This window comes from Armigeres subalbatus, chromosome 2 (assembly GCF_024139115.2).
Source record: "Armigeres subalbatus isolate Guangzhou_Male chromosome 2, GZ_Asu_2, whole genome shotgun sequence".
Taxonomy (NCBI): domain Eukaryota; kingdom Metazoa; phylum Arthropoda; class Insecta; order Diptera; family Culicidae; genus Armigeres; species Armigeres subalbatus.
The window spans coordinates 146403817-146418855 of NC_085140.1; the positions used below are offsets into that span (position 1 = coordinate 146403817).

Genomic DNA, 15039 nt, shown 5'->3' on the forward strand with positions numbered 1-15039 from the left:
ATATCGTCCCGCCCAGTCCGTGGGGGGGCATGGAGCGCGATCCTCTCGTTTAATAAACAATGTGCACTCGCTTGGCTGTGGATATACAACAGTAAAGCACATGTGGAGATTGGGCAAATCAAGCATCCGAAAGATATTCAATTTGCAAAAAAGAGAGCTAACCGCGGTGGAGGTTGGTACTCGGATTCTGATGGCTTTTCCGCAAACGTGACCTTTAAGTGGTCTTGTTGTGTAGGGGTTATCACGCCTATCTAGAGAGTAGGAGGTTGAGGGTTCGAGTCCCTCCAAGACACGTGGATTCTTTTTCGCAAATTTCATATCAATTTGTCCATTTTCGAAACATATGCTGTGCATATTCACAGCCAAGATATTTAACAAAAAATGGTTTTCGTACGGCCGAGTTGCCGAATAATATGCAATTAATTAATCCATCTTATTCCCAACGACTTCTCGGAGGAGTTGGGAGATCTCAGCTGGCGAATTGATGTCCTATATTAAATCATCAAAAACATGAAGGCTTCTGGCTTCGACAGCATCCTGAATATCGAACTCAAACATATAAGTGCTCCGTTCTTCGAGCACCTTTCGCTGATCTTTAATCAGTGTCTCCGGTTCAGTTACTTTTCATCGTCCTGGAAGTCAGCGAAAGTCATCCCCATCCGTAAGCCTGGGAAGGACCCATCCTCCCCAAAAGCTATCCTTTCGTCCCATCAGCCTTCTTTCAGTGTTATCCAAGCTATTCGAAAAAGCAATTCATCACCGGTTACTTGAGTTTGCCGACAGTTGATTGCAACAGCTAAAGACCAATAAAGCAGCTGGTAAGGATGGTATCGGCACGGCAAATGCTGGGTAAAGCGTATCATTGGTACTTCGCGTACCTGAAGGAATAAAATAGACCCCAGCTCGCGGTCCTTAGCCTCTTACCCAGCAACTCCTATCCCTATCCTATCCCTCCTACCTCCCCGCGGTGCTGGCCGGGATACGAGCAACCTTAGGGAAGATCGGGTAACTAACCCCGATGGGAACTATGGTCGTATGCTGACAGGGAAGGGGGGGTTTGCTCCTCTCCAGAGGTGCAAATTTTATTGAGCGTCTGTTCTCCATGTCAGGATCGGCTCACAACAGCGTCTGTTCTCCATGTTAGGGGCGGCTGATCATCGTCCGAGTGCCAGCGAAGGACTCTAAGTGAAACTGTGCACCATGGTCCTCCGGAAATTTAGGGGGTTTGGTGTCAGGCCCTGCAAGCCAGCCAAAAAAAAACTCACGCAACGAATAATCAACAAGAGAGTACGGACCGGAACCATCGGCGAAGACCACTGCGACGAAAAGGGACTAGCGATTGGAAACTCGGTTCGTGGAACTGCAAATCTCTCAACTTCATCGGAAGCACACGCATACTCGCCGATGTGCTCAAGGACCGTGGATTCGGCATCGTAGCGCTGCAGGAGGTTTGTTGGAAGGGATCAATGGTGCGAACGTTTAGAGGTAATCATACCATCTACCAGAGCTGCGGCAACACACACGAGCTGGGAACAGCTTTCATAGTGATGGGCGACATGCAAAGGCGCGTGATCGGGTGGTGGCCGATCAACGAGAGAATGTGCAGGTTGAGGATCAAAGGCCGGTTCTTCAACTTCAGCATAATCAACGTCCATAGCCCACACTCCGGAAGCACTGATGATGATAAGGACGCATTCTACGCGCAGCTGGAACGTGAGTACGATAGCTGCCCAAGCCACGACGTCAAAATCATCGTAGGAGATTTGAACGCTCAGGTTGGCCAAGAGGAGGAGTTTAGACCGACTATTGGGAAGTTCAGCGCACACCGGCTGACGAACGAAAACGGCCTACGACTAATTGATTTCGCCGCCTCCAAGAATATGGCCATTCGCAGCACCTACTTCCAACACAGCCTTCCGTATCGGTACACCTGGAGATCACCACTGCAGACAGAATCACAAATCGACCACGTTCTGATTGATGGACGGCACTTCTCCGACATTATCGACGTCAGGACATATCGTGGCGCTAACATCGACTCGGACCACTATCTGGTGATGGTTAAACTGCGCCCAAAACTATCCGTCATCAACAATGTTCGGTACCGACGACCGCCGCGGTACGACCTAGAGCGACTGAAGCAACCTGATGTCGCCACTGCATACGCCCAGCATCTCGAGGTAGCGTTACCGGAAGAGGGTGAGCTCTATGGGGCCCATCTTGAGCACTGCTGGAATACAGTTAAAGCATTCATTAACGACGCAGTGGAGAACAACGTCGGGTATGTGGGACGAAGTCGACTGAACGATTGGATCGACGAAGAGTGCAGACAGATTCTGGAAAAGACGGACGCAGCGCGGGCGGTCGCGCTGCAGCAAGGTACCCGGAAGAACGTGGAACGTTATAGACGAAAGCGGAGACAGCAGACCCGCCTTTCTCAGGAGAAGAAACGCCGCCTAGAAGAAGCGGAGTGCGAGGAGATGGAACAGCTGTGCCGTTCTCAAGAAACACGCAAGTTCTACCAGAAGCTCAACGCATCCCGCAAAGGCTTCGTGCCGCGAGCCGAAATGTGCCGGGATAAGGATGGGAGCATCTTGACAGACGAACGTGTGGTGATCGAAAGGTGGAAGCAGCACTACGAGGAACATTTGAATGGCGCTGAGAGTACAGGCAGTGAAAGTCAAGGCAGCAGAGGAGATGACTACGTCAGTTCAGCGGACGATGGAAGCCAACCAGCCCCCACCTTGAGGGAAGTTAAGGATGCCATCCAACAGCTAAAGACCAATAAGGCAGCTGGTAAGGATGGTATCGGAGCTGAGCTCATCAAGATGGGCCCGGAAAAGCTGGCCACTTGCCTGCACAAACTGATAGTCAGAATCTGGGAAACTGAACAGCTACCGGAGGAGTGGAAGGAAGGGGTTATATGCCCCATCTACAAGAAAGGCGACAAGCTGGAGTGTGAGAGCTTTCGAGCGATCACCATCCTTAATGCCGCCTTCAAAGTGATATCCCAGATCATCTTCCGTCGTCTGTCACCATTAGTGAATGAGTTCGTGGGAAGTTATCAAGCCGGCTTCGTTGACGGCCGCTCGACAACGGACCAGATCTTTACTGTACGGCAAATCCTTCAAAAATGCCGTGAATACCAGGTCCCAACGCATCATCTGTTCGTTGATTTCAAGGCGGCATACGACAGTATAGACCGCGTAGAGCTATGGAAAATTATGGACGAGAACAGCTTCCCTGGGAAGCTTACCAGACTGATCAAAGCAACGGTGGATGGTGTGCAAAACTGTGTGAAGATCTCGGGCGAACACTCCAGTTCGTTCGAATCGCGCCGGGGACTAAGACAAGGTGATGGACTTTCGTGCCTGTTGTTCAACATTGCGGTAGAAGGTGTCATGCGGAGAGGCGAGTGTAACAGCCGGGGTACGATTTTCAACAGATCCAGTCAATTTATTTGTTTCGCGGATGACATGGACATTGTCGGCCGAACATTTGCAAAGGTGGCAGAACTGTACACCCGCCTGAAACGTGAAGCAACAAAAGTTGGACTGGTGGTGAATGCGTCAAAGACAAAGTACATGCTTGTGGGCGGAACCGAGCGCGACAGGGCCCGCCTGGGAAGCAGTGTTACGATAGACGGGAATACCTTCGAGGTGGTCGAGGAATTCGTCTACCTCGGATCCTTGCTAACGGCTGACGACAATGTTAGTCGTGAAATACGAAGGCGCATCATCTGTGGAAGTCGGACCTACTACGGGCTCCAGAAGAACCGCGGTCAAAAAAGATTTGCCACCGCACCAAATGTGTCATGTACAAGACGCTAATACGACCTGTTATTCTCTACGGACATGAAACATGTACAATGCTCGAGGAGGACAGCAACCCTGCAAAGATGGTGTTCGCTTCCGATCTGGCAGGTACGAGACGGCGTGGAGCGCAGCGAGCGAGATGGGCAGACCAGGTGCAAAACGACTTGGCGAGCGTGGGGCGTATTCAAGGATGGAGAGATGCGGCCCCGAACCGTGTATTGTGGCGTCAAATTGTTGATTCAGTGTTATCTGTTGAGATGTAGACTAAATAAATGAAAAAAATGAAAATGAAATGAGAACATTTGGTTAGTGTATACTTGTAAATGTAAAGCAGACGTGGGGGCTGTGGAGGGAGCTGTGGACAAGACTGGTTGCTATCAGATTTGTATCGAGTCCAGTTGACCTGGTAAACCATTTGATCCAAACTCCAGAATAGTTTGGAGAACCTAGAACATCTAATTTGGGTTTAAACGAGTTACATATCATTCGCGTTAGCTGTAGGGACTGGAAAGGACATGACGGGTTTCCATTTGCATGGGTTTTCGGCGATTTTTTCGTCAAAATTTGCATATCGTCTTTCGTCAGTATAGAAGGCCGCTTGAGAGTCGCTAGGGATGTTCAGAAGAAACATATTGATCACACATAGTATTTAGAGGTGTTCGCCGGTTCGACATTTAGCGGCGGCGGCGTTTGCCAGAATTTTGATCGGCGGCGACGGCGTTGTCGGCGTCACGCCGAAAGTCATCTCAGTCGGCGGTGGCGCCGGCGTGAATCGGCTTGGCGATTTTTTTGATGACATTAACGGAAGAATCTTTCGAATTTCTCCTAAAAAATCAAATAAAGTTCTCCAGAAAATTCTTTAAGTTTTTCCAAAATATTCGTTTGGAAATAATTTTAGGATTTTCTAAGGGAAATACTATGAAATTTCGAGAATTCCAAAGAAAATTGTTTGGAAATTTGTCGGAATTTACATGAGAAATTCTTCAGAACTTTCACTCCACCTGGAGCTTTGTACCAAATTTCTAAAGGAAAATGTTTGGAATATCCATGGAAAGATCCTGTTGAGTTTCTGTTGATTTTTTTTAATTCACACAGAAAATTCTTCATAATAGTAGAAGAATGAAGCTGTTAGAAAAGGTGTTTGAACGTTGGCTTGCTCAGTCTAAAATAATTAGGACGGATAGTTTGGCACAGCCAACGGTAAAACTGTTGCTGCCTTTGCGAGTTTAAGAAATATCTGGAAAAACAGGCAGATAAGTGAACGCACCAAAATACGAATTTTCAACTCTAACGTGAAATCTGTGCTGTTATACGCTAGCGAAACATGGTGTGTATCAGTGGAGAACACTCAACGGCTGCAGGTGTTCATTAACAGATGCCTGCGGTATATAGTTCGGGCCTGGTGGCCTCACAACTGGATCTCAAACAACGAGCTCCATCGTCGTTGTCACCAGAGGCCGATAGCAACAGAAATTCGGGATCGGAAGTGGGGCTGGGTCGGCCACACTCTACGTAGGGGCGGAAACGAAATCTGTAAACAAGCATTAGACTGGAACCCAGCAGGATATCGCAGCAGAGGCAGACCCAGAGGCTCATGGCGGCGAAGCCTCAACAAAGAAATAAAAGAAGTCGACCAATCTAACCTGGCAACAGGTTAAAGCGATAGCCGGGCAACGCTCAAGATGAAAATCTTCCAAGTCGGCCCTTTGCACCACCGGAGGAGGTGTACAGGATCCATAAGTAAGTAAGTAAGTAACGGTAAAACAGAAAGTTCTTCATATTATCCGCCGAAATTTTGGAATTTTTGCGGGAAATTCTGCGATATTTCAACGGGAAGTTCTTAAGAATTTCCTCGGAAGATTGTTCAAAATGTAGATTTCAGTGAAAAAAAACTTTGGATTTCAACAGAAAATTGCATGGAAATTATTGAATTCATCTTTTTATTTCTATGAGATAATTTTTGTACAGTAGACGTTCGATAACTGCAATGCTTTTAAACTGCAATTCGATAAAGCTATGTCCATTTAGAATCCGGAATCATTTATTGTATTGCAGCGGCACGGAAAGTGACCACTGCAAGAATTCTTTTACAGCGGTTTGTCTACCTAGGCGCCCACTTGCTGTGGTATAAATTTCACGAGGTTTCGTGCAGCGTGTCAAAAATTATTCCAGATGGAAGCCTAAAGGAGAGAAAAAAGTCTGTACACCCATTTTGAAAATTCTGCTCATCGACGATGGAACCTACGTCAAAATGGATTTCGGACAGCTTCCTAGCCAAAAATTCTACATGGTGACGGCACGAGGAGTAGGGACACGGCAGGTATTTCCGTCCATCGTCGTAGAGGCTAAAACCAACTACAGCAACGTCCATTTGCTAGAACTCCACTATAGCCGAACGTTTCACCTGAGCATACGATTTGATACCGATGAGTTTGGCAAAAAAGTGTCTCTTTTATTCGTTTTCTAGACTATGACGAAGAGACGAAAATGCCTGCCTTAACCCTAGGCCTAGTTCCTGCGTAGTTTAAGTTTGATTTTTGGACAAACTTGCAAAACAAAACGGATGATTTTGGCAAGGGATATGCAATTGTGGGGCAAAGACCTAAGTGTTTGTGACGAATAAGACGATGGACTCGAAGCTGTACAAGGAGGAATATCTCAAAAACCACGGTCGATCTTCCATAAAGCCCATAAAGGTCCCGTGAAGTTTTGGCCAGATTTGGCGAGTTGCCACTACAGCCGGGAAGTCATACAGTGGTACCGCGATAATAACGAAGATTTCATCGATAAAAACATAAATCCACGCAACTGCCCACAGCTCCGGCCCATCGAGACATTTTGGGCAGTAATGAAGCGGAAGCTTAAGAAAAGTGGAAAAAGTGGAAAAACAGCTCGGGTCGCGACTCAGATGACCAAAATGTGGAACATATGTGCCAAGGAATAAAGAAGAAGGTGCGAATTTTCACTAGAAACAAGAAGAAATTATTTGTATCTATAATTTTTCTTTCAAGTACAGTGAATTAACCTTCTTTGTACGTCAATCCGTTACCAAGATACAGATGATTTTATTATTCCGGATTCTAAATGGACATAGCTTTAGTTGCAATAGTTTTGAAATTATCGGACCGCTGAACTTTAAAACGATGTCGAAGTCGATGATAGCTGCAATACGCTGCACAATCAGGTGCACTTCTATTGCATTTGACGCTGACTGACAACCGTTTGAAGTCTAGAATGCATTGCAGTTATCGAACGACATTCGCCAAGTGAAACAGTAACATGTTGCAGTTATCTAACGACTAGTGTATTGTCCATTGGCTGAAATCGAAATGCGGCCGAACTGGTAATTTGGCCGAAAAAGTCGTTTTCCCTAACAGGTCATCTAACGTTTTCACGTTTTATAGGTCATCAGCCCGAAAAATGCCATTTGGCCGAAATGTACGTTTGACAGAATGGCTTATTTGGCTGAATATGTCGTTTGGCACAACGGGCCGCAATTACTGTACAGATAATATGGTCAAAAATGTCCATCCACTCGACGCCAAATGACATTTACGGCGAAATGGCCTTATTGTCAAACGACCATTGCTATTCTTGCACAAAGAATTAACAGATGATTGCTTGGGACTAGCACTCATTTTCAATGTGCAAGTACTGGTGATCTCATTTGTTACGTCACACTTGCGCCTGCCACGTCACAATGCAAGTCAATGTGGGAAGGGGGGAAGTGCTGAATGCAACCACTCGCCCACTGCAAGCCGAATATACCTCTGCACTTGCCACGAGTTCATGCGGAATTTATTGGAATTTTTGGGTTAGGTTCAAGACGAAGAGGTTCGTCTTGGTTAACGATCTGCCAATGTGATAGATATGAGAAGGAAATTGATGTTATTTCTAATTGGATGTAGGAAACGAGTTTTTTTTTCGTTCATTTCTAATTCTAGCAATTATTGCTAGAATAGTCAATTTGAAGGTTTAGGATAGAGAAACGGAAACAGTGTAGAAACCCATTTCCAGTTCTAGCGATTGCTAGAACATGAGAAATATAGAGAAAGATACAAAGTAGGAGAATGGACCGGACCTGGGATTGAACCCACGACCTCCTGCGTATGAGGCAGAAGCAGTAGCCATATGACACGAAATTTCGTAACCTCTCTATTCAAGTCGATACTGGCCTCTAAGCCAAAAGTCATCTAACCAAATCTTATTGAGCCGAACTGAACATATATCCGAAACTGTTATCAGGTCGAAAATAGTTTGTCCGAAGATGTAGTTTGACCGAACTACATTACATTCGGCCGAAATGGTAATTTGGCCGAAAAAATCGTTAGACCGAATAGGTCATTTGACCGAAACTGTATAGAGGCAGGTAGAAAGAGCCATTTGGTCTGAAAATGACCCTTCTGCAAAACAATCCTTTCGGCCAAAAAGCCTTTTCTGCCAAATGACATATTCGGTTAAACGACTTATTGACAAAATAATCAATGCAGCCGAACGACACGTTTCGCAGAAAATGCCATTTGGTTGTCTCGAAGAAAAGACATTTTTGGGCGCCATTTGGTCTTTTTGCCAAATGACCATTCTTATCATATTGCATTTCTGGTCAAATGATCTATTCGGTCAAATGACTTGTAAAGCAATAGCAATTGTAATGCATAAATGTCGGCGGCGGCGGCGTACCATAAACTGACGGTGGCGGTGGCGAGGTGCGGCGGCGCACAGCTCTAATAGTATTGTCAAAACTAGTGTTATAAGACTTTTTTGAACCTGTAAATGATGCTCAGTTCTGAGTATGTATGTCATGTAAATCGAAATTATCTGTATTTTGAAATAAAAAAAAACCTTTACTCACGCCCATCTAGGGAAAAGTGAGCATCACTAGAAACACAACTCACCGGTACGTTGAAACTAGATGAGATGGGTAAGACATCCGTGAAAGAGCTATGAAAATCAAAAGACGCCTGAGATATAATTGTTTGAAAATACGGTGAAAAGTAAGAAATGAGGAGTGAGAAGTCTTACTTCTCACTTCTCACACCTCTCTGTGAAAATAAGTTGTGAGAAGTGAGCAGTGAGACGTCTCGCTACTCAGTTCACACTTCTCACTTTTTGCAGCAAGCAGTGAGAAATGAGAAATGAGTAGTGAGATGTCTCACTTCTCACTTCTTCACACCACATTTGTCACTTCTCACTGTAAAAGGCGAGAAGCACGAAATGTACGAAAAGCACGAAGCACAAAAAGTCTCACTACTCACTTTGCGCTTCTCACTTTTCACAATGAAAAGTGAGAAATCTGGAGTCTGACTACTTACTTTGCGCTTCTCACTTTTCACAATGAAAAGTGAGAAATCTGGACTGAGAAGAAGACGACCTATTCGGCCAAATGTCCTGTTCGGTCAAATGCCCTTTTCGGCCAAATGTTCTATTCGGCTTAATGGTCTGTTCGGCCAAACAACTTTCAGTCTAGGGGCCTTCGGCCAAATGGCATTCGGCCGAACGGTAAATTAATTTATCCAGAGCTAACTAAATCAGTCATTAATCTGAATGAAACTCAATAGCGTTCAATAATAACATATATTTCGCCTTATAGATGCTTAATTTTGTAAAACTAATCTTGTTTAATGACTATAAAATGAGTGAGATTTATATGGTAGTAAATTTCAGGATTTGCACATATACGCACACATACATGCAAATGATTGGTCTATTAGTGTCTCAAAACATGCTCACATTTGCTAACTAATTTTCACTAAAGAAATTTAAAATCTATTCAAATGTTTACGTTTCTTCTTTTCTGAGAAGATTTTTTGATACATGTTTCTTAACGTTCCTCAATTAAAATCAATTGTTCTTCGAAACAAATCAGGAAAATAAGAATATTTCCATATCAACGCTTACAAAGTGACATTATAGACTCTTCTTAAGGAAGGGTCAAAAACCCCTGGAATTTTTAATGTTTTATGTTTAATCTGTTTCCTAAAATTTAAGTAGGTAGGGGAAATGACGGCTTTGGCAGGTTTTGTTCTATTATTGTCAGGGGGTTTTCTATAACTAATTATGCTCAAATTTGGCCTAAACATTCTTCGCATATAAAAAAACATTGTGGCCAAATTTCATAAAATTTGGTAAACAAAAACCCCCCTGACAATAATAGAACAAAACCTGCCAAAGCCGTCTTTTCCCCTACTTACGGTTGGTATCAATACTTGCCGGGAAGTAGATTTACGACAAAGGGGAAAATATGTAAAAAACTATTACAAATATTTTGTTTGGATGTCAGGCGGTCAATGGGGAATGAAGTTCCATAATCACGAAACAACGATCGTCATCTGTTTTTCATTTTCATCTGGGAAATCCCGAATCAAAACGAACAAAACTGATTCATCCGATATTAGTGGTCCTTTATTGGCCAACTAAAGAACTACTAACGTAACTTAAAAACTGTAGTATAAAATCAGCAGTTAATTAAACAAGGACATAAAATGCTTATTGGTGCTATTGACAGTGAACGAAAATCTTAATTGTCAAGAAATGAATCATTTAAACGATTTCTATTCTGTCATTTCTGGAAAAATATCATTCATATTAAGTTCACTATTTCATGGCCATCACTTGGTCGTAAACATGCACAAATTTAAGTGCCCTATAAAATCCATTCAACCGCTCCAATGTATTGCAACTGCAGTTATTGAGCTGTCAATACCTCGCCGTCCTCCAATAAATAAGATGAATACCTTCAGGTCCGCACTGCTGGTGGTGCACTTGCCCAGGCAAATAGCCTGCCGTGTCTTCAAACAATTAGTCAACCTAGGACTCTTATCACCGGCGGCATCTTCGAATTACGGCTCTCCTCCCAAGGCAGGCGGAGACACTCCCCGCCGTCCGAGCCGTGTCCTCGCGATCTGCGTGAATCACAATCTCATTAACCGTGAGCGCCCCTGAATGCAATGCAGAAAATATGACAAATTTACTGCTCAATTCATTTCGGTTGCAATTTAATTGCTACCTACCTACTCACACACTCTTCAGCCCTAATTGACCTCTGGGGGGCACGTTTTACAATCCTGGTTGCGATAACAATTCGCCATAAATCGAATCTCGTTGAGCTTCTGGGATGAGATGCCGCCAATTGGTGCACCAACGGAGTCTAAGCGCTTATTTGAGGTCCCAACCGGGCAGTCCACTGAAAAACAACTGGCTGCGATTTCTTCAATACTTTTATCACAGTGGTTCTCAATATGTTTGTTTTGTTCTTGAACGTAGAAAAATGTTTCGAATGTTGTTCAAATTTTCTTTGCTTCTCCTGGTTACGATTTTGATTAGGTGATTGTAATCGTTAATTCATCTGACATGTACAGGTTTTCTGCTTATCGTGATCACCGGCAAGCTCAACATCTGGTTTGCTATGCTTAAACCATTCTTAGAACAATGAAGAAGTGATATACAATATAGTGAGGAATGTGATAAATTACTGTTTATCTCTATTTTGAAAAATCTCCGAACTATTGGCTCAGTTTGTCCCTGAATCCAGCCAAATCACCCCCAGTGCGAGAACCGCTGTCCTAGCGGATCCAAAGTGCTGATGTGGTTCATAACTTTGGGCTTGTTGGCAGGCTCGGACCGAAGGAAATATGTTTATGTTGATATCGGGGCAAGCGCGCCTTCGCCAACAACGCCACGCCGGCCCGGACCGAACCACGCCACCACCCGCCGCTTACAATGTTGGGCTCAACAACAACATGCATGTTTCTGCCGCCGAGCTTCTTGTCTTGTCATAGCGCTGGCAAATTAATTGTGCACTCGCACGCAATTCCGATTACCACCGTTTAGTTACGGTCGATGGGCGTTGTTCGGGCGATTCGGAGGGAAATTCGTATTTTTAGCCACCACACGAGTGGGGCGAAGTACGTACATAAGTACGGATTTGAATTGGCAGGAAAATGTGTGGGGAAGAGTGTCGAATGTGGGATTCGTGAGGTTAATGTGTTTGCAAACACTTTTTGACACGTATGTGGAGCTGGGTTTGCGAGAATGCGATCAATTTGTGGTTTCCTTGCGGAGCGTTTATTGAAAAACAACGCAGGTAGTTGCAGTTAACTTGAAGGTAAAGTTTACAGCGTTCATTTTCCCTTAAAAAAGTTCTTCAATCATGGTCAATATTATTATGACGGTCAATGTGGCTATGATAGAGACACTTGGCGTTCTAGACCAGCAAATAGGCGATTACCCTTGAGCTTCAAACGATGAAATTTGAAGAGAATTTTTGGCATCATTGTGTTTAACAGATTCGTACACCGTTCATAATATAACTTTTTCACAGAGCAGTAGAAATACTAAATTGTAAGGTACCGGCCAGAGTAAACACGACGTGCGATGCAACGCGACTTACATCAGAGATCGTACTTTTTCCTTTCAACCAAATAACTTCCTTTTTAACTCCATTTCACAATTTAATGCAAAATTAAATTAAATATTCAATTGCTTCTATCAGTATCGTAAATACCGTAAGAAGAATTAATAGCTATGGAGATGGAGCAAGCAATAGTACACAGGGACATATACTTGCTACAAGCTTCAAAAGAGCCCCCTATTTGGACATTGCTTTACGGTGCCAATATTATCCAGTTTTCCGCGAGCGGTAAAGGCCGCCAGCTTGCCTGCGGGTCAGTCTCTGATTTGACGTTTGTGGAGGTCAACTGCACCCACCGCTCCGAGCATTCTGACCAATGTTGTATATAAGAAGGTGATCAAAATGCTCGAATGGTGGGTGCAGTTTGGGCGGCCATTACCGCTCGCGGAAAACTGGATAAGACATACAGTATTCTGCTGGTGAGCAGGGTTGCCAAATATACAGAATTAAATTTAATTATATAGATTGCTTCATTAACAGGAGAGTAGCCATCGAGCAAGCAAATACAGTGCGTGTTTTAGTCGTCGTGAAAATGATAAAATATCTATTTGGTGTTGGGTAAATCAATTTATATGCGTTTTTAGTGAAACCTTTAGTAAAACCTTTACACACAAAACCTTTTCACATATTCTCTCTTACGCTTTTTATTTCCAAGCTCACAAGAATTCCGTTCGGAAGCCCAAAGATCAATTTGGAAACCCCAAAAGGATCTCTCGAAAGCACAAATGCTCAAACGAATCTTTTTCGAATATCCATAAAAATTCCGTTTGGAAGCAAAACAGAACTTCATTCGAAAGCCTAAATAATTTCTTTTGAAACCCCGAAAGAAATCCGTTCGGAGGCCCAAAGTAATTCAGTTCGAAGCCCCACAAGGATTCCGTTTGGAAACCCATAAAATATCCAACCCAAATATTTCCGTCAAAAAGCCCAAAAGAATTCCATTCAGAAGCTCAGAAATATTGCACTTGAAGGCCAAAATAATTTTGTTCGGAATCCCAAAAACATTTCATCCGGAAACCCAAAAGGATTTCGTACGAAAGTCCAGAAATATTTCGTAAGAATGCCCAGAAGGATTTCGCTTCAACTAAAATTTCTGTTCGAAAGCCAAATCCCAAATAGTTCTGTTCGGAGCTCCAATAGACCTCCGGAAGCCCACAAAAATCCCGAAACACAAATAATTTCACTCGGAAACCCACAAGAATTCCGTCGAAAGACTCAAAAGAATTTCCCACATCGGAGCCTTAAAGAATTCCGTTCGTTAATCCAAATGATTATGCTCAGAAACCTGAAAAAATTCCGTTCGGAAAGAATTTTGTTGGTAAATCTAGATAAAATCCGTTCGCAAGCTCAAATAATTGCCCAAAATCCCAAATAATTCCATTCGAAAGCCAAAAGTAATTTCGTTGGAAAGCTCAAATGGATTACTCTTGGAAATTCAAACAAATTTTGTTTTGAAGCCCAAATAATTCTTTTCGGAGGTCCGAATAGTTCTATTCGAAAGTCTAGAAGGATTCCGACCGAAAGTCTAAGGAATTCCAGAAGAATTCCATTCTGAAACCGAAAAGCATTACGTTCGGAAACCCAAACGATTTTTCATTATCCCAGATTCCAGATTCCAGATTCCGTTTGGAAGCTCAAAAAATCTGTTTGGAAGCCAAAACAAATTTCGTTCAAAAATCCAAAAGTATTCTGTTCGAAAAACCCAAAAGAATTCCGTTCGGAAGCCCAAATAACTCCGTAAGGAAACCCAAAATAATTGCGTTCGGAAGCTTAACAGGATTTCGTTTGAAAACCCAAAAGAATTCTGTTTGGAAACTCGAAAGAATTCCGTTCGGAAGGCCAAAGGATTTAATTCGGAAGCCTAGAAGAATTCTGCTGCGATGCCAAAATGGATTCTGTTCGGGAGGCCAAAAGAAATTGGTTCGAAATCCAAAAATAATTCTGTTCGGAAACCCAAAAGAATTTTTTTTTCGACATCCCAAAAGAATTCAGCTCGGAAACCCCAAAGAATTTCATTCGGAAGACCTTGAGGATTCGGTTCGGAAGCCCAAATAATGTTGTTGTAAAACCCGAAAGAATTCCGTTCGACGGCCCAAAAGAATTCCGTTCGGAAGCCCAAGAGGATTACTTTCAGAAACCGAAACGATTCTTATCGAAAACTTAAAAGAATTCTGTTCGGAAGCACAGAAGAATGCCGTTCGGCAGCCCAGCAAAAAAAATAATACCGTTCGAAAACCCTCTAGAATTCTGTTCGAGAAGCCAGAGAATTCCGAAAGTCTCAAATAACTCCGTTCGGAAGTCTAAATAATTCCGATCGGAAGCCCAAAAGATCTCCGCAAGGACGCCATAACAAATTTCATTCGAAAACCCAAAAGAATTCTGCTCGGAAACTTAGAAGAAATGTGTTCGAAAATCCAGGTGGGCTCCGTTCGGAAGCATAAATATTTCTGTTCGGGAACCCAGAAGAATTCCATTTGAAGACCCAAACAAGTTTCGTTTGGAAGGCCAACAGGATTACATTCGGAACAAATTTTGCCGGACACTTAGAAGAATTTTGTTAGAAAGCCAAACAGATTATAATTTGGAAGTCCAAGGAATTCCGTTCGGAGACCCAAAATAATTACGTTCGGAAGCCCAAAAAGAACTCTATTCGGAAGTCCAGAAGATTTCCATTTGGAAACTCACAAGAATTCCGTTCGGAAATCTAAAAATATTCCCTTCGAAAACCCAAAAAAATCCAATCGGAAGCCCAATAGTACTCCAAGAATTCGGTTCAGAAGCTCAAAAGAATTCCGTTCTATAGCCCAAAGAATT

At 43.3% G+C, this 15039-nt stretch overlaps 1 protein-coding gene across 3 annotated transcripts in view; it reads right to left on the reverse strand.

Annotated features, from left to right (window-relative positions):
- Nucleotides 1-15039, reverse strand: part of LOC134210975 (protein grainyhead) — a 704499-nt gene that overhangs the window by 321329 nt on the left and 368131 nt on the right. The window lies entirely within an intron of this gene.